Source organism: Molothrus aeneus, chromosome 4 (genome assembly GCF_037042795.1).
Source record: "Molothrus aeneus isolate 106 chromosome 4, BPBGC_Maene_1.0, whole genome shotgun sequence".
Taxonomy (NCBI): Eukaryota; Metazoa; Chordata; class Aves; order Passeriformes; family Icteridae; genus Molothrus; species Molothrus aeneus.
The window spans coordinates 17,032,766-17,057,654 of NC_089649.1; the positions used below are offsets into that span (position 1 = coordinate 17,032,766).

The 24,889-nt window shown below is 40.7% G+C and overlaps 1 protein-coding gene across 1 annotated transcript in view; it reads right to left on the reverse strand.

Moving 5' to 3' along the window:
- Positions 1-21,835, reverse strand: part of ARHGAP24 (Rho GTPase activating protein 24) — a 183,111-nt gene extending 161,276 nt beyond the window's left edge. Inside the window, exon 1 of the mRNA XM_066548965.1 lies at positions 21,686-21,835. The gene's annotated coding sequence lies outside the window, so the exon portion shown is untranslated. The remainder of the gene's footprint in view (positions 1-21,685) is intronic.
- Positions 21,836-24,889: the final 3,054 nt, after the last annotated feature.

Sequence of the window (24,889 nt, forward strand, 5' to 3'; positions counted from 1 at the left end):
ACTTTTAAACAGGAATCAGTATAGTTTTAATGCTGTTCAGAAATGTTTTATGTAAATGGTAATTGCATCTGTCACTTAAAAACATTAACCATACTGACATAAATTTCCATACTAGAATGCTGGAGACAATATAGTCAGATTTTTTAAAAAGCAGATGTGTGTCTTTCCACTGAAAAAGCCAACTCTAAATAAGCACCATTACTTTGCAGTTGACATTTCCATCTTCTGCCCAGGAAAAGTATTAATTCATACTTTAAGAACTAACATTTCACTTTTGTAAGACCAAGTTTATATCAGAAAAATAGTCCACAATCCTTCCTATATGTTTCAGAAAGCAGCAATGTATGCCATGCAACTTAATTTGTTTTAGTAAATGAAAAAATATCATATATTAGTAAATGAAAAATAACACCATTGTGGTACTGCCCTTTCCAGTAAAGCTCTAAGCAAAGTGAATACAATACTGTCCCTGAATTTCTAAATCAGCACCAACACTATCCTTTGACTCTAGAATGAATTCATATGGGGGAATGGAATAAATTACTGGGGTCCTTACCCTTTAAAAGGCCAATCTGTGCATGGATGCTAACATCTACTTTTCCAGCTTGTACTAAAGGAACCATTAAGAGCAAAGCCAACCCTGCTGTGTTGCATCCACAACCTTCACACTCCACCATCATAACCCCAGCTAAAAGGTGAGCACACCTTCCTAAGGGCACTTTATGCTCACGTGTCTCTTTCTGGTCACTACTGTGCCATGTGAGCTGAAGGAGAGGCAGAACTGGAGTCAAGAACACTTCAGCAAGTAACTGCTTACCTTCAGTGACCTGAAAGTCAGCTAAAAACATGTAAGCATCTTTTGCTGACATTGCTGCACCCAAAATGAAAAAGGGAAAACCAAGTTAAGCTATTCACCTAAAAGGATTCAAAACCAGCAAATGTGTATATGTTACTTACCTACAGAAAACTTAAGGAAAACATTATGTTTAGATTTTTTTTTTAAAGTACTAACTAGTAGCAAACAACATTGGGCACTCTCCAGGTTTTAGGCAGGCTACAAAAAGAGAAATTGACATTAACTAGGACTAACACTTCAGAAAAATAGACATAAAAGCAAAAGAAAAATAATCCAAATATAGTGGCTCCTGGATCTGTAGCCACTTTGAGACCGTGCTCGGCATGATCATGTTTACAGAGTTCCATTTATTCAATTTATCTAATTTAAGAGAGGCAAGGTATCCTGAGAATATAAATTTCTTCTGCTATGAATGACAGAGCTCATTAGCAGCATAAAATAGCATCAAGAACAAACCAGCAAAACCTACCTTTTCTTATTAACTCCCTTTGCAGAAAAGAGAGTCTGTGTTTTATGTAAGTCACTATCTAAAGAGGAAAATATCAGCATGCCCAAGGGAAAGGAGGCTATCACCTCCAGTCAAACTGGCCTCACTATTTCACTTTACTGTAGTCAAAACAGCAGAGAAGCCTTGCCATCCAAACCCCAAAAATGCCCCATCTCCCTCCATATGACCATCATGGCTCTGCACTGTTGCTTTCTTGATTTTTTGTTCTTTATTTTCATAAAGAAGAAAAGGACACCTTTTTTGCCTTGCTTGTAACATTCAGGTTATCTGTGACCTGCACCAACACCATCCTGCATTTCAAAAGCAACATGCTTCATCAGTGCAGGAAACCAAATGAAGTTTAAATCAGGGTCTCACAAACCCAAGCAGCTCCTTCTTGGCCAAAGCACAGATTGTTTGAGGATTTCTTTTTGCAGAATAAGGTGCATTCTGGAAAGTATGAATTACATGAGTTGACTGCTAAAACAATCAGCACCACAGTTTATTCCATTTGCAAAGCCAGTTCAGTAGAGCTGGGTGAAAGCTACAGCTGTGACTTTTATTATTTTGTAACTACCAGTTAAGGACAATTTTTCCCAAGGAATCATACTCACAGCCAACCTCTAGAACAGATATTGCAGAAAACTGCAGAAGAGACACTGCAGAAAAGCCAATGTAAGACAATTAAATTAATCCAGCCTCCTAGTAACTTCATACTTCCTCTTTCTCTTTATCTGCAACCCTAACTACACCCTTACTTTTTCATCTTCTCTTGGTCAGATAATGATTTGAAAAATAACTCTGGTCTTCTAAGTTGGAAGGTAAAATCCCTAGGTATCAACCACATAGAAAGCTATTTTTACATGGAGTTGTGTGGTTTATCACCTTGATCCATCATTCACCCAAATTTAGGAACCAAGTTTAATTAGAACAGATGAAGATGGAATAGGATTCTTCAGATTCTCTTCCAACAGACACAGTGGTTCTCAAGACAATATTTCAACCTTTACAAATGGAAAAAGATAATTAATCTTTTAACAAAACAGATTCCCCAGTGCAAACAGACAACACTGTAGCAACAGTTGGGTTTTCTAGAAAACACAAAGAACTTTGTGCTTTGGAAGATTGCAGAACAGATGCACTGATTATTGTCTTGTGACCTGACTTCTCGTCTTATATTAGCTCTGCCACAGCTTTTCTAATTCTTCACTTTTTTGTTTTCAATTATTCCTAAGGCCTTTGTCTTTGGGAAGACATAATACTGCTGGTGCTGCTTCAGAGCTGTTAAGTGTAAACAGCAAGACTCATCAAAAACATTTATTTGACCTTGCATTTCCTAACAAAACAGTGAAATGCCCTGGAAGATTCAAATAAATAAAAAAATCACTTTATACATACAATTTCCAAGTTGACACAGAGAAAAACAATCCAGCAAAGATAACAGATGTCAGACATTGTTTGTGGAAGGCATTCAGCTTCACAGCAATAGGCTGGTAAAGGAATCTGGACAAAACACATACAAAACAGCACCAACACACTTTGCCTCTTAGGATGATGAACTTTGCCACATGTTTCAGTAAAACAAACAAGAAAATGGCTAATCCAGTTGCTATTTGTGACTAGGTACTGTAAGAGAGCAGCATCACCTACCTACCTTGTGCACCAAGGCTGCTGAAGAGTCTAAGTATCAGCTACTGAGATACCAACCATCACCAAGTGTCCTTGGCCAGGATCTGGGAGGAAGCTCCAGGAGCAGCAGCTCCTTCAGAACACGTGAGATCCCCAAGCCAATACCTGCAGCAGGAGCAGGGAAGCAGCACAGTGCTCCTCTGCCCCACACCAAGAGCTAAGTGGAACCACAGCTGACCCGATGGCTTCGTCGTGGGCTCACTGCTGCCCTCCAGCTCAGCCCACACCAAAGGGATATGGATCCAAACTTACAAATAAATAAAGGCAGCTAAACTTGGACACCTCTGCTTTGCACACACAGAGGAACAACTCCACTGTGATGCTTTCACTCGCAGAGCACTTGCAGTTATATTTCAGCAGGAACAAAACATGTTTCCAGCATTCCAGCTCTGCTAAATTGGATGCAGATGATGAAGGGTTTTTTCCAAACATATGGAAGGCAGCATAGCTGAAATCTCAGCTAGGCCTTGAGAGATCCTGTACATAAGGCATTAAGCTTTCTACAACACACAAGGAATCTAGGCAGCAAATATTATGATTTCATTTCAGAGTGTGATTTAAGATGATATTATGAGACAGAAATGTTAAAAGAAACTAATAAAAGCCTTTCATGTACTCTCAAATAAAGTCAGATGTTCATATGCCATGTATCTGGACAACCTCTGCTTTCAATGGAAGCCTGATCTCCACTTCAAAGGGAGGAAATTAGACAAAAGGGGAAAGAATGTACACCTCTCAGTACTGGAAGCCCCAGGAAACCCAAGACCAAAGGACTAAATCCATCACTTTCCCAACACCCCCAAGACAGACAAGCCTACAAGATGTTTAACCAAGAGAGAAATCAAAAGCACAAGCATTTGCAGTCCTCACTCTCAGCCACCAGTACATAAACTCGGTTCATTCTATTTTTTGAGTAGTTACAGCATAGCAAAAAACATTTCTGTACATCAACTGCTAATGTAACCTCTGCTTATTGCTGTGAAAAGAATTCCCTACACCCAGTGTAAGTGGCTTTTTTGTTTTAATTGGTGTTGCAGGCAGGACATATGTTTAGCTTTCTCAGTGTTTAGTCTGTCCTCAAATATTAACATAATAGTCACCACCATGACCAAATTCAAAACATTAAAAGCAGAGTTAAGTCCCAGCTTCCCATGCTTTTTTTTTTTTCCCCCTCTATATTCTGAAAGTATTTCTACACATTAGAAGTTATTTAATGGTGAACAAATTCTTCTTCTCCATCCTTTGGTACGCAGCTTGACAGGAACTAGTTTTATCTGTAAGCTCTGCAGGAAGTAGTTTTGACACTTGGAAGCAGAAATAAATTTTTCATGAGATACCTTGCTGATTGCTCAGAATTTTGTCCATCTGTGCTATGAGTTGATGCTTTAGTCCTAACACAGAATATGTTTGAAACTTCTGCATAGGAGCAATTATTTTTGCCTTCAGTGGCACAAAAATCTTGCGACTAGCCTGAAAGTTCAACCATTACCACTGCATTTTCAAGAACACACTCACACTGATGCTTGATGGGTACCAAATATTTCTTATCAGACATATATACCCTTCACTAGAACAATTCACATGACCAAAACACATTAATATGGCTAGTATTACTGATTTAGCCACACAGATAATCCTGTTCACACTGAGACAGATTTCAGACAGCTAATGAAGAAGTTGCACAAGTTTATTTCCAAAATCCTTGAAAACTTATTTATGCATTGCTAACTCTTCCTCTTCTCAACTCCAGTGACAAGACAGATATGACTAAATTCGTCTGGAACCTTCACCAAAACTCACTGAAAAATATAGTCAGTTTTAAAGCTAAGTGCAAGACACAGCTAAGTGCAAGACAGAGTTAAATCACCATTAAGTACTTCCACTTAATTTCCATCACCATTATCAGATCTCTGTAGAGACTGCACCAAAGTTATCCCTATGTTTGAAATTAATCAATGTTTTCTTCTGGCAGAATGGGAAAAGATCCACTAAGCAGTTTTAATTTTTTTAAAAAATTATTTTACTCACTAAGCAAATAATTGAAAAATTACACTTGCAGTAATTTATACTATTATTTAAAGCTTGTTGAACAACCTATAAAGTTTGAATATCTTCCTTTCTTAAACTATTCTTAATAGTTTTATAGAGTGTTTTGGTAGGTTCATTTTGGGAGGGGTTTTCTGAGTTATTCTAAAACCATTTTGAAAAACTAGTATGAATGGAAATGAGGCCCAGGTTCATTTTCTCTATCCAAGGAACTGCAGGTGCAAGAGGAGTGTGTGTGATTGATTTCAAAGCATCTCCTTTTGCCCTGCCTCCCCCCTTCAAACTGTTCTCTTGTAATTTCACCTCAATCTATTTTCTCCTGCTCAAAACTGGCAAATGAACATTCCCTTTATAAATATTTTTGTACAAGGGAAATACATTCCCAGGAATTTACTAGGCAGTTATTTGGTTACTGCCCTTTCGTGCAGCTCAGCCACACAGCTTTTCCTGCACAAACACCCACGCAGGGGATCCAAGCATAACCATGGCACAGCTGTGCTCAGCCCCTCACAGCTCCACACCTGGTTCCACAGCACAGAAATGTAAGGGAGAGAGGGCTAAAACTCCACTTGCCCCTCCCAAGCAGTGCCAGGGAAGCTGAAACCACTCCACCTTCTGTCCCCACCTCCTCACAGACCTGTACACCAGAAAGAACGGTGTAAGAAAATCCTCCTGTCCACTCTTAAGTGGTTCATTTCTCCACAAAGGGTAATGAGCTAAGAATGCACATTTTGGTAACAAAAAAAAAACAAAACCTGCTGTCCCTGCAGCCGTTTTCATTGGCTAGTCCTGTAATAAGAGTGATAGTATCTACCACAGTCACAGGTACGCCATTTATGGCAGAAAATGGCACAACAGAAACTGAAGAACAATATATAAAAAGAAGTAGATTTATTTGTCATGGCCATCACCCAGTAGTGTCTGTATGTGAATTACTGCCAAATCCAGGTACAAGCTGAAGTACACATAAGAGCTCCTGAGAAGATGAGAAGTGTCATTTAAAGACTGTTAAAAGTGCAATTATTATTGCATTCTTACTGAGCCTTAGAAAATTGTCAAGAACCCCCCTCACCTTTCTCAGGCTTTTCTCATCTCGAACTTGAATCTGAGTCCTATTTTTCATTTAACCTCATCATTTCAGATATATTCTATTATCCTCAAAGTGAACCCACACTACATTATTTATCACATTAGTTTACAACATTCTCTCAAAATCGAGCAGTATTGGCACCAATAGGAACCCAAGAGCATGAAAAAGTGACACACTTAACAGCAGCTCCCCTGTGCAGGCAGAACTTGACTTCAATCAGAGCAGTGCTGAGGGGAACCTGACCATGTCCCTGTGCCACAGTTTATATGGAGGACTAAGCCAAAATTCATCCTTTGAATTACTCAACTCTGAAGAACACAAAGTGAAAGGAAAAGAAGAAAACAGATGTTGTCACCACAAGTGATTGACAAAAGGAAGGTCTAGACACATCTGGATATCACGAAAGCTAAATATTTTTAACATGACTTCCAGTTCTTCTCTCTGGCAACTACGCATTAGATGTCCTAAAATCTAATCCCAAATTATTTGGATTAGTTTAGAAATACACACCAAAAAACCACAACCACCAGGGGAAAAAAAGAAGGAAGGGGAGAAATTTTCTGCTGGAAGAAAAATCCCATGATAAGCAGCATGGTACACAATGGAATTCTAAAAAAATCAGAAACAGTTGTAAGATTTCAACACAGCCTTCCAGAACAAAGCTGGTTTTATCATCTTTATTATGGTCCACTGGATAATTTTACTTTATTTTTCCTGTAAGGAAGGAAGGACATAAGTAGTTCTTACAGCACCATGACATTTCCTGAGAGACTGCCAAGGAAACTGGGGTTTCCCAGAAGATATCCCAAGTCTGGGACCGGGGGGCATCCTGGCATAATTCACCTCATGGTCCAGATTTCCAGAAGAACCTACCATTCAAGCAGCCCATTCAAGTTCCCATCTGCAAAGCAAAACCATAACAAGCTGTACTAGCATCCTTGAAGAAAAAAAATAAAGAAGTTTCAGATAGTGATAATTTGGAAGTGATGGAACAATTTGCAAAACTCAGATTTTGTCAAAACTAACATGAATTTTCCTTTCCTACCCCAAGGCAGTGAGGTGATTGCTCTCAGAAAGACAGCTTGCCTTTAAGATTTATAACACAATCTGATCCTCAGGAGAACTGCAAAAATCACATTTGAAGGACAGAATAAACAGAGAAGACACTGCAACTCTGACCTATTTCTTGCAAAATTCACATTTGAAAAATACTATTTACCTTCTCTGATAAAAATAGCCTGGAAGGAATACAGAAAAAATATAAATATTTTCTTCCACTAAGTTCCCTAATAGTGGAATATATAACAAGCTATTTGCAGACTTGCTTTCCAATTCAATAAGAAAAATAATACGCCACATCAATACATCAACATCTTGTTTATCAAGTTCCATTTTTCACCACTGGAAACAACAAAGCTGGCTTGGCAGGCATTCAGGGGAATGGAGATGAGCATTTGGTTGGACTGACACCCTGACAGCCAAGAACACAAAACATTCCACAAATGTTGGAAGGGTGAAAACAGCAAGGAGCAAAAACAACTTTAGACGGGGAGGCGACACACATCAGCTCACTAAGGCACACACATCAGTGGCTCAAGAAATACATCAGTAGTATCACTGGCAGCAACAGAAACCAAAGTTTCCTTCCCACAACAAGCCTGAGTGAGCAGACAGCCCCTTGTTCAGAGAACAAAAACAAGCACCACCTTTCTGCTGCACAGCAAAAGCCTCCAAGAGTTCAAGTGAGGACTACTCCTCTGAAATCAAATAATTTCTTCAGAGCCAGAAATTCATGTACACCATTCAACACAAATTGAGCTCGCCCATGCTCTACACCTGCATCCAAATTTGTACTATAAAAAGGTGCCCTGAAGAGCACTCAAAACATTTTTGTCATCCAGATTACAATTCCATAAACCCAATGCTGACAGTAATAATTCTACAAACTGTCTCACTAATTAATTCCACTCTATGGAAAGAAATCATCCCATTTTTGTACTGTTTTCTATTATGACATCACCTACTCTGCACAGGTCAAACTAAAAAACCAAGCATACAAATACACTTGTGGATTGTAATAGACAAAACAGCAGTAATGATAAGCATTTTTACCTGTGAAAAATTAAAATAATTTGTATTCCATGAACTGCATGACTTCATTTGCAGGAAGTTTTCCTCTTTCAGTCTGCAGATTGTCACAAACAAGTGGAATTATCATAAAACTGTGTTGCACATTTTCCTACTCACTACTGACTCCATACTAAGATTATTTTACTCTGCTCACATGATTCTTCTTTTCTGCGTTGCCTTTTGTTCTCAGCAATACTTTTTCTGCCTCTTCACTTGGTCTCAGATATTGAACACAATATAAATGGAAGCTTTCTTTAGGGAAAAATAATCTGAGCTATCAAAAGCCCAGAGCAAATGGATCTAGTCATGAACCAGATGCCTCATGCAAAGAGAACACCAAGACAGTGTCAGCAACACTTCAGATAACATCAATATTTAGTCCAATGGTGACAGCTTTTTTTTTGAAAGAAAGATGTGCCAATATATAATGGTAAAATAGCATGGATCATAGAGCTGCTGCCACCAACCTCTACAGCACATCAACATGCTGAACAACAGTCAAAAAAGTCCAAAAAAGTGTTGGAGACACAAAAAAACCCACACCAAACTGTTCCCAGTTTTCTGCACAGCAACTGGGTTCTCTAAGGTCTCTGGCAATTTTTAAGAACCTGTCTGAAAACAAATGTGGCAAAACTGCAAAACATCCTGCTACAGAGAGAAAACAGGAGGTGCTCAGTGGAAAAGGCCCACAATTTCACCATACAGGAAAACATATCCTAAACCTGCTAATGAAATTCTCAGAGCCCTCTCCTGTGTTAAACCTGTGCCCAGTACATCACCTGCCTGAACACACACAGTGATGAAACATGATTTCTTCTGGTCCATTATACATGGAATCTGCAATTCCACCCAGCTCTCAGGTACTTACAAACAAAAAGGCTCTTGGAAGTTTGTCCTCTGCCATCTGCAGCAGACTTTTTTCATTTGCCAGCCCTTCACAACCACAAACAGGCCAGTCAGGAATGATGAAAATCTGCCCCTATTATAGTATATTGTATTTAGCCATCACACCAGCTTACAAGAGTCTTTTGTACGTTGACAGCAACTAAAACTTTCCTGATACACAGTTTGTCCATTTTAGCTGCAAAAAACCCACCACAAAATTAGCACAACTCTGCAAATAAGTCCAAATTATCCTGAAGATCTTATTAATAATTGAGAAGTGCATGAACCATTCATAATGTACTTGATAATTTCTTTAATGCTTAAGTCTATTTATGTGGCTTTTAAAACTTTGCACCATATCCTAACTGATAACAGGAAAGTATGGATGGTTAATTGAAACAATGAGGGACCCATTTTCATCATTGCTCAAAAAAAAGCAGCAGTTTCAAGCTCACCATAACATTTAAGAAAATATCTCAAGGCACTAAAAGACTTAAGATCATTTGTAATAACTTTATTTAACTTTCCATTCCTCCATCCCACATGCTCAAATTAATTAAATTTAATTAATTAATTAAAATACCACTCTGACCCATGCCATGTTTTCCCAAGTTCCACAGCAAGACAAAATACAGTATTTTGCTTGGTTGTGCTTGCTCTTTGTGATCAGTAACATTACATTACAGTGTCTGCTAACTGTAGAGAATTTATTTTCTTTCAAGGGAACACTTGCAAACTGTCCACATTTAGTATTTCCTCTTCACAAATGCCTTAAAAAGTCTAACAGCAGTGTGGAGTCACACATTCACACTACTGAATGACATTGAGCATGACAATTAAGAAGCAGCAAATGCAGTAAGTGCTAGCTTGAGTAAGGTGAAATCAAGTGCCACAAAAGCTGGGAAAGACATGGAGCTACTGATTTTCTAGTACCAAGGAGATTGCTGCCCACCTTCAGCTCTGAAAATGACATAGTTCATAATTCCACTTAAATTTTTCATCTGTATGGACAAACCAGAACAACAATTTTTAAAACAGTTCAACAATTACACTTTTTGAGGAGGCAACTCAAAGTGTCTTATTTTTCCTGTAATAAGTTTTCAAGATTCCACAATTCATTTTCAGCCGAGTTTTGTAAAACCCTATTCTTACACATAATTTTGCAGACAGCCACATTCACTTATCTCTCTGCAAATCAAGATAATTTCACAAGATTTTCTCAGAGTAAACTAGCAGTGCCTATGGCAGACCAATGGGTGACAAGAGATAAATTGGTAGAAAAACATTACAACTAGAAAATTAAGCACTTTTAGACAGCACATAAGAAAATATTTAATGCTAAAAATATAATGATATGGCAACAAGAATCAATCACAAACATCTGAAAGTCATTTGTTAGCTGATGAAACTGTGCCAAGTCACACAAAAAAGTTGTAATTTACTCACAAAGCCAAATTTAAGCCTAGATGCAACTAACAGGAACGGGCAACAACAGATCTAGGACTGTCTTTAGAAAATCTCTAAGCCAAAGTAGCTCTGATGCATCTACAAATACACAAAACATACAACAAAAATCCCTGCCACCTTGTCCATGGGCTTCTTATCTGAACAAGAACACTTTATCAAGGTTATTCAATCCTGTCCTGTGTAAATGTTTAAAACCTCCTTGCCCATTCCCCATCTCAAACGAGACTACTTCAGTATTATTCCCCCATCTCTAGAGTACCTACTATGAGAAATTTTTCCATCCCTTATTCACTGATTCACAAAATTCAGGTTTATTATGAAAAATGAACAACCATTCTAACACTGCAAAGGAACTCAAAGGTCTTAATGAGAGATGCTACTTAATAGTAAAGCTTTTTTTTATTCTTCCAAAGGTAATTGAAACCAATTAAACTGACAGTTTTATTAACATATATATGCTACGCCATACTGTACATTAAACAGTGCCAGCAAAAAAATGGCACTAAGACCACTCCAAGTCATCAGCAATTTTACCCTGTGCTCTTTTGTCCCAGGATGGCAAATATCTTTATCTTAGAATTATTAGAATTCTGTAATCTTTTCATGACAAATTGGTCAATACTAACAGATTTTCACAAAAGCTTTCAGCTAAACACCCATTTGTTCTGTAGAGATGGAACACAATGTGTAGAGGTGTTTCAGTACTACCATCACCAAAAATATGACAAGTTAGAGCTTAAAAATGTTCTCCAAAGAGCTCTGTCAAATTTTAAAGAGGGAAGAATTGCAGGATCGTGTCCCAATTTCCACACTACTTTACTTTTTCCTACCTTATTACCCTAAAAAAAATATGCAAATGACAGACTAGCCAAAAAAACATTTTCTTTTTGCTCCAATTTCATTGAGTCTCAGAACAAACTATTTGCTCTTTCCAAGCAATCTGTCTAGGCATCCAAGTTTATCAACAAGAACCATTCAAGCCTCCCTGCTTTTAAACATACCCAAACTGAAAAGCTTGTTTAACTGGCCTATTAGGCTCTGTGATTGATTTCTTGACATTTCCAATAAATCATCTTTCTGGTTTTGTGATAAGACTTCAATCCTTCATTGCTTGCAATCTATATATCAGATGCCAAAAAAGCTAAAATCTACTTCTTCTGGACCTCCAACAGCACATACAGCTTGCTTCTGAGTTCAAATTCTTATCCTATTTTTTAAGCACAGATACTAACTTCAAATTAATTTACAGAGGACTTTCCTACCAGCGCCACACTAAATATTTTCCAAGTAGGCATCCAAGATTGCTGTACTGTCATGCCATGGAAAATACTCAAGATATACTGTCTGAAACTGTCGGCAACCTCCCCATGCAAATCTGCTATTTGATTTTCGAGTTTCTAGGAAACTCCCTAATACCTAACGGAGCTCAGTAACACAGTAAAAAGTGTTCCATGAGAGAAAGATGCAGATTTAACAAGATGCATCACGTGAATTTTCTGAGTACAAGATTGCTTTGCATAAAATACCTGCAAACCATCTCTCACCATGGACCTCTGATCCTCAGCTAGAGAAGAATGAGCCATATGAGTCAGCACAGAACATGACACTGCACACACATTACTGATTCTCTTTTTCAGGTACTTGACACGGGGGAAACTTGAGACACACGCAGTCCAACACGAGGCACCTCCACGACTCAGAAGAAAAATTCTAAACTTTTTCTCCAACAAGAAAGTACAAAAAGAATAGCAATGTTCTGGCAGCTCAAAACCAAACTACTAATTGAATACACTGTTATCACAGCTACCATATTTTTCCCCCCCAAGAGTCATCTTGTATGGAAAGCTGTTGGATATTTTATGGTATTAGAAAATTCAGTATGAATTAACTTATGTTCATAACTGAGTGGTATCACAAGTCTCAGTTGCTGAGTTTTGGCTGATTTCTGTACAATCCCTCCAGCCTAAGACACTCAGCTTCAAGGCACAGGAGGGTATTCAGCTCCTTCATGGACCATCATAGTGCCACAATGGTGAGCTCAGTTACCAGAGCTAACTTTTCCTCAGAAGTCTAAGCTCATGGGAAACCAGAGGCTTGACCCAGGTGTGCATTTGAGCAGCATAACCTCCTACAAAATATCTCTTCTGAGCTATGAATCCTTCCTTGCCCCTCCAAAAACGCTGTAGGCTTGGTGCACTGCCCAGCAACACAGACCTGCCTGTGCCAGACTAGAAATTATTTCCTTTCCCTGGGTATTTCCACCAGGTAATGCACAATATTTTTTCATTACTAACTGGACACCTAAATAATGTACAAAATACTGTGGAGTCATATGTGGTCTAACATAATAATCTGTTATGCTGTTTTGACTAATCTGCCATTTTTTTCTAGCAGTCCCTACAAAAGTAAGAAATGGTAAAACTCACGTTTCAGAGCCTTCCTGTGGGTGCTGGGAGATGAACATCTCCAAAGCAGTGTCCCAGAAGTGACACCATCAAACATGATACTAACACCTGAAGGGAGTTAGAGAGAATTCAGGATTTTATTTCCAATGCTGGCAGAGGATCATGCCTATGCCCAACTCGCCCTGTGCACGTTTCCCAGTTGCCAAGGGAAGGAGTCAGAGCTACATGCATTGCACAGCAGTGCTGCACAGAGGCTTAATCTCGTTACGTGATAAACAGTCCTGTCACTGAATGTGCCACGTGCTGCATGCCCAACTGGCTGCTTCAGTCCTTTCCTGGTGTCAGCTGAGTGCACTGGGAGCTCTGTGACAGCAAGAGGCGGGAATTCAGCTCCTGGGAATTCAGCACATACTGAACAGGAGAACAGCCGAACGCAAGAGACTTGAAGAGGGTGCATGAGAAACCCCCAAGCTCCCCAGCTCACAGCATCATCATCATCATCACAGCTGTCCCTGCCCACAAGTGTCCCTGTCCCCTCACATCTGGCAGAAGGCAGCACTTCAAGGGACCAACTACTCCCATACAAAGAGTCACCGACCACTGCAGATGGCAGAGCCAACAACCCTTTCCCAATGTGGTAAATCCTACCAGCAATACCAGCTGACCAACTCGGGAGCTGAATCACCATGGCAAGAAGCCATAATTGTAACGTCAGTGCTAAAACCTAGGAAATTCTTCAAAAGCAGTGGAGCTGTTAAGAAAGAAGTGAAGTCACTATCCCTGAAAGCGTTCAAGTAGTGACTGGATGTGGCACTTAGTGCTGTGGTTTAGTCAGCACAGTGGATGGTGTTCAAAAATTGGACTCAATTATACTGGAGGTCTGTTCCAACCTAAATAGCTCTATGATTCTGTTAAATTAATTAATAGTTGACTCATTGCAGGACAGAATCATGACAGTAAAAATAATAAGGGTCCTACACTGATGTCAATTTTATTTTTATCCTGGCACATCGTACAATACTTGTAAAATATTCCCATGGTTCAGAACTAGACTTATTTTTCCCTGCTGTCCACATATGGCAAACAGGCAGGACAGGAAAGGATCTCCCTACTCACTAAGCCTAACTTCTAAAACCCCATGGAAGCCAGCAACATAGTTACTCTCTGACAGAAAAAAAAAATGATCAAAACAGCTATTTCAATATTTCCCCTCAGCCACAATGCAGCAGTCACAAGGCTTCTCAGGAACTCCTTACCTTGTTAGAATTTTTTTCTTCCATTGCAGCACACTCATAGACAGGCCACACCAATTTACTCCGTATGAGCCCAAAATAGTTCAGTTCTGTCCCTGATGTTTACACACCTGACATTTTTATGTGTAGAGTCTATGGCTGCTTTCTCATTTGCACAGAATACACAAAGCCAGGTCTGAGTTTCTCTGAAGAAAGAGGACTCGAGCATGGCTGGTGAAGTCTAGGCAGCAGCCATCACACACATACCAGGTTACGTGGAAAACTAAACAGCCCAAAAACACCAGGTCTCATACACTTACAGACAGATATTTATTGTTTTGTGTAGGTTTTCATTACTCAAAAACACTACTTACAACGTGTGCCTTCTCAGAGCTTCTTCCTGCTTACTCAGTTGTGAACCCCGAGAGAAAAACCCAACCTAAGAAAGCTGCTGGCATCAAGACATAGATTTCTATTTATAAAAATATGCATTTTCCTAAATATCATTTATTAAAACATTTCTGGGGGAATGTGGTTAACTGATTCCAATTTGAGCCCTGTATTCTCCTATGAGGAGAAGGTGAAACTCCTTCATGTTGGTGAAACCCCATCATGCACCAAATGTTAATAATGTTTTACATTTCAATTAATTTATTGACTTCTAAAGAATTTTTACTTGAGCTGTACTTGAAATAGCACCTTCAAGACTTCTCACTGTCATACATCAGAACTGTATTTGCTTTTTTCAAAACAGCTGAACAAATGCATCTTACATACAAACAGAGTTGGTCCTCAATCTTGCAATCAGTTATTGACTGGGGGGGTGGGGGGTGTTTGCTATGATGTTTTCATTCCAAAATTTCACTTCTAGCCACAGGGCAGAGCTCTGTCAGAACACATTTTCTGACCAGTATGTTTCCTATTCACTTCTGAAATGAGCAAAATAGACATCGAAGTTGGGTCCATTTGGGTTCCAGCAATGCTATTAAGATCCCAAATTACCCCAAGCAGATTCTTACTCTCAAAGTCTATTTGCAAAGCTCCTATTTTAGGACACTTCCATTCAGCTCTGCAGAGCCTAAGCAGGCTGTGGACTTGGCAAACAAACTAAGAATTCACAGTCATTTTGAAAGAACGTAAATTACTATGTCCAAACTAAAAGGTATTGCATTTTCTCTCTCTTTCTCCAGGCAGGCCCTTTAACATTTCTGCCTCAGTTTGCTTACTTCTTAGGAGAAATTAAAAAAAGAAAAAAAAAAGTCAAGAAAGAAGAAACATCTGTGGGAACAGCTGCACAAATATTGCAACTGCCAGAGGAATTATTTCTTTCTAGCATCCAGGATTTCTGGGTTTGTGTGTTGCAACACTTAGTAGTGGATAATCACAGTGACTATCCATGCATGTGACACACAATTTTGATCTCAATCACGGATAAGAGGCAAGAGCTCAACACCAGCCCACCACAGACATACAAACATACAGAGAAAAACAACCAGAAACCCACACTCTTGAAAGAATTGTCTAGAGGGTTCACAACAAAAAAGCTTATACAGCAAGTAGGCTGCTTGCTCCAGCTTCTGGACAAGCAAAATTCCATGGCAGCTAGTTTCTAATTATAAGCAAAGGTACGGCACAGCTTTTCCCTTCATCATTGTCTCACCTTTAACAACAACACTAGGACCCCAAATTACTCAGAACACTTTCCAAGACAACACTCTGAAATAAGGCAATGATGTCACTAAATAAACAAGATTTCAGAAGTCTGTCTTCATCTCCTAGATACATGTCTGTGTTCACATACTTGTCTTTGAACTGCAGCAATCTGTTTTGCTCCAACAGAAAGGATTAAAAATGAGTTTTATCATGTTCTGTGCTATTTATTGATAACTGCACAATTCTTATTTCTCAGTCCATGCCCAAGTAGGTAAGGCAAATATGATTAACACTCGATTACACTAATAATCAACTAAATTAAAGTCACTAGTTCTAAATACAGACAGCAACAAGATATTGAAGCTAGTGTACAATGCACAGTTTGTTTAGGAATTACTGAAACTTTTTTCCCCCTCCAAAATACTGAAAAAATAATCAACCAATATGGCCCTGGAGGGAAGTCACCTCATCCAGCTGATCCACAGAGCAGGATTTGAAGAATGAGAAGCAAAGTTAATTGCCTGCAGCCTCTGCATCATTTTTCTTTCTCAAGAAACTCAAGAGGGGCCTTAAGCATACTTTAAGTCACCCTTGACTGTAGCACTCTCCCATTTGCTAAACAGTCATTTAGCACACTGGGATTGCTGCAGCATGGCAGGACTTGAGCTTCCTCATCTTCCACTTCTACACAGTCAGCTGTCAAGCTGGGTACACAGAAAAAGCCTTATTTGACCAGGATCCAGCAAGCTTCAGGGGGTCTCTGCTCCACTTGAATTGATATGATCCATTGTTATTCCTTTTCTAAATACTCATCCTGTAAGACCATGCCTACACATTCCTGCAGCACTGCCTGGAAACAAAATGGTGATGAATCTTTCTGCTTTTGATTTTTAAAGATCACAACTTGCTTTGCACCAGCAGCTCTTATCCTTCCTCATATCCACACATTCCTAGCTGAAGAAGGCAGCCCTTCATGATCTGCTGAGGTCATTCAGCTCCTTTGCATCAAGCCACAAACAGAATATCAGATCTCTTCACCCCATATCAGTAATACTAAAATGACAGAGGGTCAGAATTGAACAAATGGATGGCTACAATGGGACAGAAAGAGCCCATCCAGCCCAGCATCCCATCTCCAACTGTGACTCAAGTAAAACCTCAGGGAAACAGGATAGCTAAGACAACCAAGCAGCAATACTTTGGGCTAGCTACCCCTTAAAACTGGGTTTTCCTTTTACTAACCTCTACACTGCAAGTACTTATCAATTACACCTTACTTACACCTTGTGCACAGTATTACTTCCTTTCATTTGTTTTGAGCCTGCCACCATCACTCCTGGACACACCCTGGGACTTCTCTACTGAAAAATAAGGGAAGAAGTAGTCTCTGTTTACCCTTTTCTCACCACTTGTTAGTGACATTTTCTCAGTCATCTCATCTTCAGGCTAAAAAGTTTCTTCCTGCTGCACTGTTTTTTGCACAGAAGCTGCAGTCCCCTTGACCATTCTTTTCATTCTTTTCAAGACCTTTTCCAGCTCCAGCTGTCAATTACTAGAATCTTCCTCCCCTGATGTCACCTCTATCCTCCTTCCCATTTTTCTTCTCACAGCACAGCATGTGGTAGCTGGGGGAGGTCAAACATACAGCTACAGAAAGGCAGCTTATAGAAAATCCAGGATGCTGTTGCCAGAGCTGAGGTCGAGTCAACCAAGCAAGGATTAACTGGAAGGCCACTTTCTCTGCCTGCTGCAGGAGGACCCTGCCTGCTGCAGGATCTCTGCCTGGGAGGCAGTAAGATCCCTCTAGATATCACTAACTGGGAGAACCAAGCATGCCCTTATTTTTGATTAGTGTGGTCTGGGCCACAGACCTGGCTATTTCCTTAATTTGAGCTATTTCCCTGTTTTGCAAGGAGGCAAATTGCTGGGTTATACTAATGCTTCATGATTGTTCAATTTGACAGGCCAAGAATACCAGTCCATTTGAAAGTTAAGTTCTGTTTTCTTTGTTAACAAATTGCTGTTCTAAAAGCAAAGGTAAATGTGGGAAAAGAAGCATGGGAACACACCAACTACTTCTTGGAAGTAACACACGTGAAAAATGTCTTTGCTAAAAAGCTACTAATCATAATTGCCATTACACAAAACTCAGCATAGGAAAATGAAAGGTATTTCATGACTAGAAACCATACGCTTTGCCAAGGAATAACATGTGCTGAGGTTTGTCTCATTGAGCAATGGAGCATGAGAGCCCCCCCAAACTAACAAGTACAACAGTAAACAATAGAAGTTTGTTAAAGTTAAAAGCAATGAGCTCGTGTGTTCCTGCAAGACCCTGGGCTTGATGGTGCATGACACTTTCATTAGAAAAGCCCAATGAAACTAGAGCTGAGCCAAGCAGACAAAATTAATTCAAACATTTAACAGATAAGTCAAAGACCATGACCGTAAACAAAAAAAAGCACCACGCCGCAGGTGGCTTCAAGTCTCCAAGCAATTATCTTATTTTGCAATGTAACCAACGACTCAGAGAAAAATGAAGAAAAAAAAAAAAGACTGCAAAGTTGTGCAGGTGAAAAATACCAAAGAAGCTGTTATTTACAAAGAGGAAAGGCCACTGACAGCCAGCCGTCTGTCTGTCTGTGCACCAGTCTGTGTCTCCTTGTTCAGCAGGTGCTCAAGTTGGGAAGAACTGACAGCACCCAAAGCATCTTCTCTGGAAACCATTTCAAAAAATGTTAGAATAGAGAAAGGGAGAAGAAAATGAAGAAATTAAGAAACTGTATTTTCCACTTTTAAAAAAAGAAGGTAAATAAAATAGTAACTCTAGAGAAAGCAGAAATATGGACAGAGAAGGCTATTAAATGTACAAAGAGCTAATAAGAACCAGAGCTAACAAAGCTGGTGTTAAAAACACACAGTAAAGATGACTGATGATAATTACACCAAATTAATATATTGGAGTCTATCAAAAGACAGTTGGCAAAACAGGGTATTCTTCACAACTGAATATTATCTAGTTTATAATGGAAGCTAATCAAGGCCTATTACGGTTTATTCTGGATCCATAATCAATTAAATACAAAATCAATTTACAGCTTCACTCCAGTGCTTACCATACCCACTTTCATCACCCAAATGTAACTAACAAAATGGTGAAGCAGAAGGAAAGAGTCAGGAAACATACAAGAAGCTGCTATGCTGCTTAAGCTGAAGTACATCCATCTTTGACATGCCTGGTATTTCCATGTATTTTTGTGTGCTTTCAATTAAAAAAACTACAACCTAATTAAGATTTTTCTAAATAAAGGCAGGCAACAGCTATAAAAAACAACGCTAACTTGAAATCCTCCCTTTAGCATAGTAATAGAAACCAACACACTAAATCCTACCACTCACACTTTCTACAGTCTTACATGAAGGAAGAGAATCTAAACTGGAAATTTGGCCTCTTTTGACTTTTTAAGTTTCTCCCAAGACTGGCAGCAGAGTAGCAAATGTCATTAAAAGCTCTGTTTCCTTATCATCCAACACTATCAGGCACTCACCTTACCTGGAGTCTTGGACATAACAGAACACCAAGTTCCAGACTTGGAATTGCATCAGATACACGCCTGCCATGTTTCTCTTGGTTTACAACAGAATGAGAAGACAACCTTTGTTTTTCTCCCTGGCTGAAAGCTAACATACAGTCACCCTCAAAACAGTGTAAAACACAAATGCCACCCCATTATGATGAAGTATCACACTCTGTTCCGGATTATTTTAAAATAAAAGTTGTATCAAGCATTCCCTCTGTCCAATATAGAGAAAGCCAGTTAATAGCTCCAGGAATGAAACATACTTCCAAAGGTCATCAGATCACAATAAGCACAAAAAACTCTACACAGAAGACAGTTAAAGTTAGCAGATACAAATCACTTCAAACTACCCACCATGAATTTCAACTAGTTGGGTTTTTTTTCCTTCTACCTGGTGTCCTTAAAAAAAACACCAAAATTTTGAATCGAGCAGCAAGACATGATTGTGCGCTACAGCTGCACATGGAGATCACAGAGAGTATTGATTCTGGCTGCTTCTGAAGATATGACCTTACCAGAACTTCAAACTATTACCTGGTCCATTTCTTAAAGGGATCCCGATTTCTGTCTTTCTAAACTCCATCTTCAGAAAAATGAACCTAGTTACAGAACCACTAATAGAAGTGATCTTTATGAACCAGTCTGCAAACCCAGGAGAGGCACGTGTCAAAGGAACAACCCAGAGCCTCCCTCTCACCTGACCCTAGCAGCACATCGCCCTACAATGCAAAAGAAGTCATGCCTTCCACACAAAATCATGTTTTCAGTTGAATTTTCTACATAGCTTTATATTTTTTACTTCATTATCATGTTGTTTGCTGGGATTTTTTTTTTTGTTTGATTTGGCATTTTTGGGATGGGCACCCCATTTATTCCAAACTAAATCTAGTCAGTTTCATCAAAGCCTGAAAATCAAGTAAAGAACAGGAGAATAAAAATGCAGCTGAGAGACAGGACAACAATGAAAGAAGAGGCAGTCTGATAACTTTAGACACCATGCACAAGGAAACAAGCTTTAAGCACATTTATTTTTAACATTAAGTCACTCTATCACGCACTAGAAGATGCCTTTTGCAATAACAAAACCTGCCACAACATGAAAATTTAATGGGACTGGAAACAGGCACTTGACTCTCAATCCTTCTTTCTCTCTACCTCTGCCTGTCTTCTGTGACTATGAAATTCCACTTAAATGATTATTAGCTAGAACAAAATATTGTGCTCCTTGTACTGCTCAGTCCCACTCCCACAATTCTTACCTCAGAAGGAATCCTGAATGTACAGAAGTTACTGTCATCTCCTAGCTACAGAACTACTGTGCAACAGAAGAACTTAACAGCATCTTAATACCTGCTCATCTAAGAGTTACCATCACACTCTCTCAGCAACCATGCTACTGGACAAACAGAATTCAGCTTAACATTAGATAAATTCTGTGTTATGAAGTCACTGTGCTACACAGTAAATTTCTTATTTCTGCCTATACAGGATAAAGGTACCTATCTTAAAAAAAAACCCCACTGTTTACTTCCAGTCATCTGTTGCAGAAATTTTTCTAACATCCAACGTGAATTATTTAATACCCTCCACCCTGTTGGAAGAAGAAAACTCCCAAACTGACAACATACATGCATATTACTGCAAAGGAAGATAGAGACAAATATTACCTTCAATTGCTTTCCCAGGGAAGGAAAAAGACAAGACAACTACTCCCTTATGTTAAAAAGAAATCCCCTCAGAGGCTCTAAAAATCCATGGAAGACTGTAGTCACTAAAGAGTTAGGCAAAGTCCTCATTTCAAAGTCTGTCCCCATGAGGACCTTATCTATCAAATCCTTCAACAAATACTTACGCAGGAGGAAGATTTTAACACAACCATCACAAACCCAAAACTGCAGAAAGCACAAAGGGGTTTGATTTATATTCAAGTCAACAAGTAGTCAGATGACCCACACTGTACCCCTGAAACCAACAAAACCGGATCCTGTTAGGAGGCATTTAGCACTGCTAAGAAACAACAGCACAGAAGAACGCTGAAAGATGCCCCCACACAAACACACACACGGAGAGCAGACAAGAACAGCCGGCTCACACACGCTCAGCTGCTGCCACCGCTCCCCGGTCCGGCAGAGCCCGGTTCCGTGCCGGTACCGGGGGTACTCACCCGGCGCTGCCCGCCCTCACGCAGGGCCGCCCCGCTGCCCCATACACGCGGCGCCGGCTCGGGGCACGCTCGGCACCGCCGGCAGCTGATTCCAGCCCGGCTGCGCTCACAAGTTTCTCCTCCTGCCCCCTCCCTCAGCCGCTCAGGCGACCTGTGCGCAGGCGGGGCTGCCGCCAGCACCACCAGCACCATCCCACGGGGGCTGCCGCGGTGCCCCGGGAGCCGCGGCGGGGGCAGCCCGCGGGGCGGGCGGGGCGGCGGCGTGTGAGGGTGATGGATAATGTGCGATGTGCTGTGTGCGCCGGCCGAGGGGCCGGGGCGGCCCTGCAGGGCCAGCCCCCGCGGTTCGGGTTTCACGGGCAGCTGGCAGCCCCGGGGCGCGCCGCTGGAGGAACGCGCCTGCCTTCACAGACGCTCTGGGAATGCCAGCGCCGGGACACCCGCCGGGAGCCGTCCGGGCTCCCCGCTGTCCCCCTAACCCTGCCACGCTCCAAGGGGACAGCCCGAGATCCTGCGCAGAGTTTTGCCGTCCCCTCTCCTTTCTCCTTTGTGCCTGTGGTGCAGCTTTAGTCGGCTGAACACAGTCCGAGCAGCCCCGACTCATCCACTTCCAACAGCACCTCTGCAACTTAGCGGGGCTTAGCTCTCTTTAAGAAGGACTCGGGATTTTACCCATCCGTGGGCCCAGCTCTGACTCAAGTGCACAGCAGAAATCTGGGAATCAGGATGGAAACTGCAGCCCTGGTTGGGTTTCGGGAGCTGCTGTCCGCTCCCTGGATGGCAGCAGTGATGCCTGCTCCCGGGTGACTCATGGGGCTGCACTCTGCTTGTCTCCATACGGAGGGCAGTGAATGACATGGAACCCCCACATCCTCCCTTGTGCCACACCACAGTATTGGTTTCGGTGGAAACAGCCTCTCGGAAAACCCTTGATGCTGTGTTTCCTGGTCTCTTCTTTCAGATCCCCATCACGAGACAAATAGCAGTTTCTAATGCAATACCACCATGAGATCATAAGAAAAAAATTATTAATAATGATAGTTGAAGAGGGCACAACATCACATTTTGAAGCCCAAGCAGGGTTCAGCTGACTCTGCAAACTAAGAACAAAATCTTGCACATTTTCAGCTACACGTACTAGGCACATGACATTCCTCTAATGACTGGAGCTGGAAGATCTGTAGAAGCTAAAAAATTGTTTTCCATGAGAATCTCAGTATCTGATGAGTGCAGCTTGGACAAATGTAGACACATTCCCACTGACTTCCCTCCTATGACCCATTTCTCACAATTCTGTGTTTGCTGGTTCCAGCTCCACCCAATGTGAAGGCACTAAAAAATGCTCAGTATCACAAGAATAGGTACAACCTTTTGAAAGCTATCTGTTTTCTGATTTATTCTTCAGATTTACCAGGTTTTTCAATAGATGAGGTCTGAAGAATATTTACATAGTGTAGCAGGTGACATGTCATAGCTTGCAGCAGTGATAAACGGGATACCACTGCACTGGAGAAGCTTCTACTTTTAACAGAAACAAAATAGTTCAGGTACCTGGTTATCCATACTAAATCAAACCTCTGACCTCTGCTTGTCACTAATGAAGGAGGAAGGGCTGGGGCTTGCAGCAGTCAGTATCGCTACATTTATGAGGGGAATACCCAAGACACTTTTCCTCAGCTTCCCAGCTTTTCGTGAGATAACCAGCCAGAAAAGAGAGTCAAGCAAGCCATTAAGCATGAGGGCTGGTCCCTGCTCCTGGCTCTGGAAAAGAAATCCACAGAGACAAAGCAAGGAGGAGGCAGAGCAAGCTCATTCCTGTGATCTCCCTGCCAAATGGAGAGATTTGGCTAACAGAGGTCCTCAGCATCTGGAACAGCATGCTGCACCCCACCAAAATTCAGCTTCTCCCTGGAGCCATAGCAGTTTGAAAAAACCACTGAGTCTTGCTGACTCTCTGCCAATGTAATTTTTTAAGAATAAACAGGGTGTACAATACATGGCTGCTCAGGAAGAGAAAATAAACGTGCACAAACTTTAGATGGTGAGGAGGACAGAAGTAAATAAATGCACAGCAGGATACCTATGCTGGCCTTCAGTTTGCTTGGCTGCCAAATTCAGGCTCAGAGGGAGAACAGCCAGAATGACACACTAGAACAAACATTTTTTAGTGGGCTGGAAAGGCTTCCACCATCAAGGACCATGCCTGCTCAGATTAGGGGCCTGTATGTATGGCAGCCTCACTTTATGAGTCACATTTATCAACATTATACAAAAATTTAACCCAGGCACTTCTGTAAGTTTTATCTTTGCAGCTCTGCCTTTATCTCAACAGCAGCCATATTAAGACACAAGACCTCTTGTTTAAATTATAGGAAATGACTGTTCTGTTACTGTGCTGTTCTCTTAAGAGAGAAGTAACCCCAGGGAAATTTCCAGCTACCGTGGAGAAAGGAGAGTGGTACAATGCACTTCCTAAGCACAGGGACACACAGGAAGCAAGCTGCAGGGCAAACTGGAACTGCTGGCTGCAGCACTGGGTAAACAGTGAGCAAACCCCCGGTTCTGTGCCAGACCTGCTCCTGCAGGCAGCTCATAGCCTTGTGCCCACAACGCAGGTGCTTTGAAAAGCTGAGCTGCAAAGCCACTCACGTCCTTGAACAACTGCACATGTGAAGTCTGGCTATCAATACAAAATTACAAACAATAACAATGAGGAGGCTCTTTGTAATCAACTTTCCTTCCTTACTTGGCTTATGGGTGCTCACTTGCTCCTGTTCTTTCTTCTCTGTTTATGGTTTGCTAGCTGGTACCCTTCTAAAGTTGAGGTTTAGAGCATAAACCAGTTCATATTTGCAGTTTTATGGGCATTGAAATTCTTCAGCCTGAGCTGTCTTTTTTACACGTGCATGATCAATATCCAGTTTTTCATTAGCTATGTTAAGAAAAAAACAGTAGGGGCAGGCCTATAACTGCAAACAGCTTATCCAACTCTGCACAATTTAAGGCAAAGAAAAGCCTGTTTTGGTGCCAGTAGGTATCAGCTCATGTCAGAACTGCTTTGATATAACTCCTTAGATACCAAACCTGAGAGTGAAGCACTTCAAAGGCTTGACCTTTGCATGGCAGGGAGCTAAGATTTTGAATCTTTGCTTCTGGAAGCACAATACATTGGGTTTTTTTCCAGAACACTTAATGACAAAAACT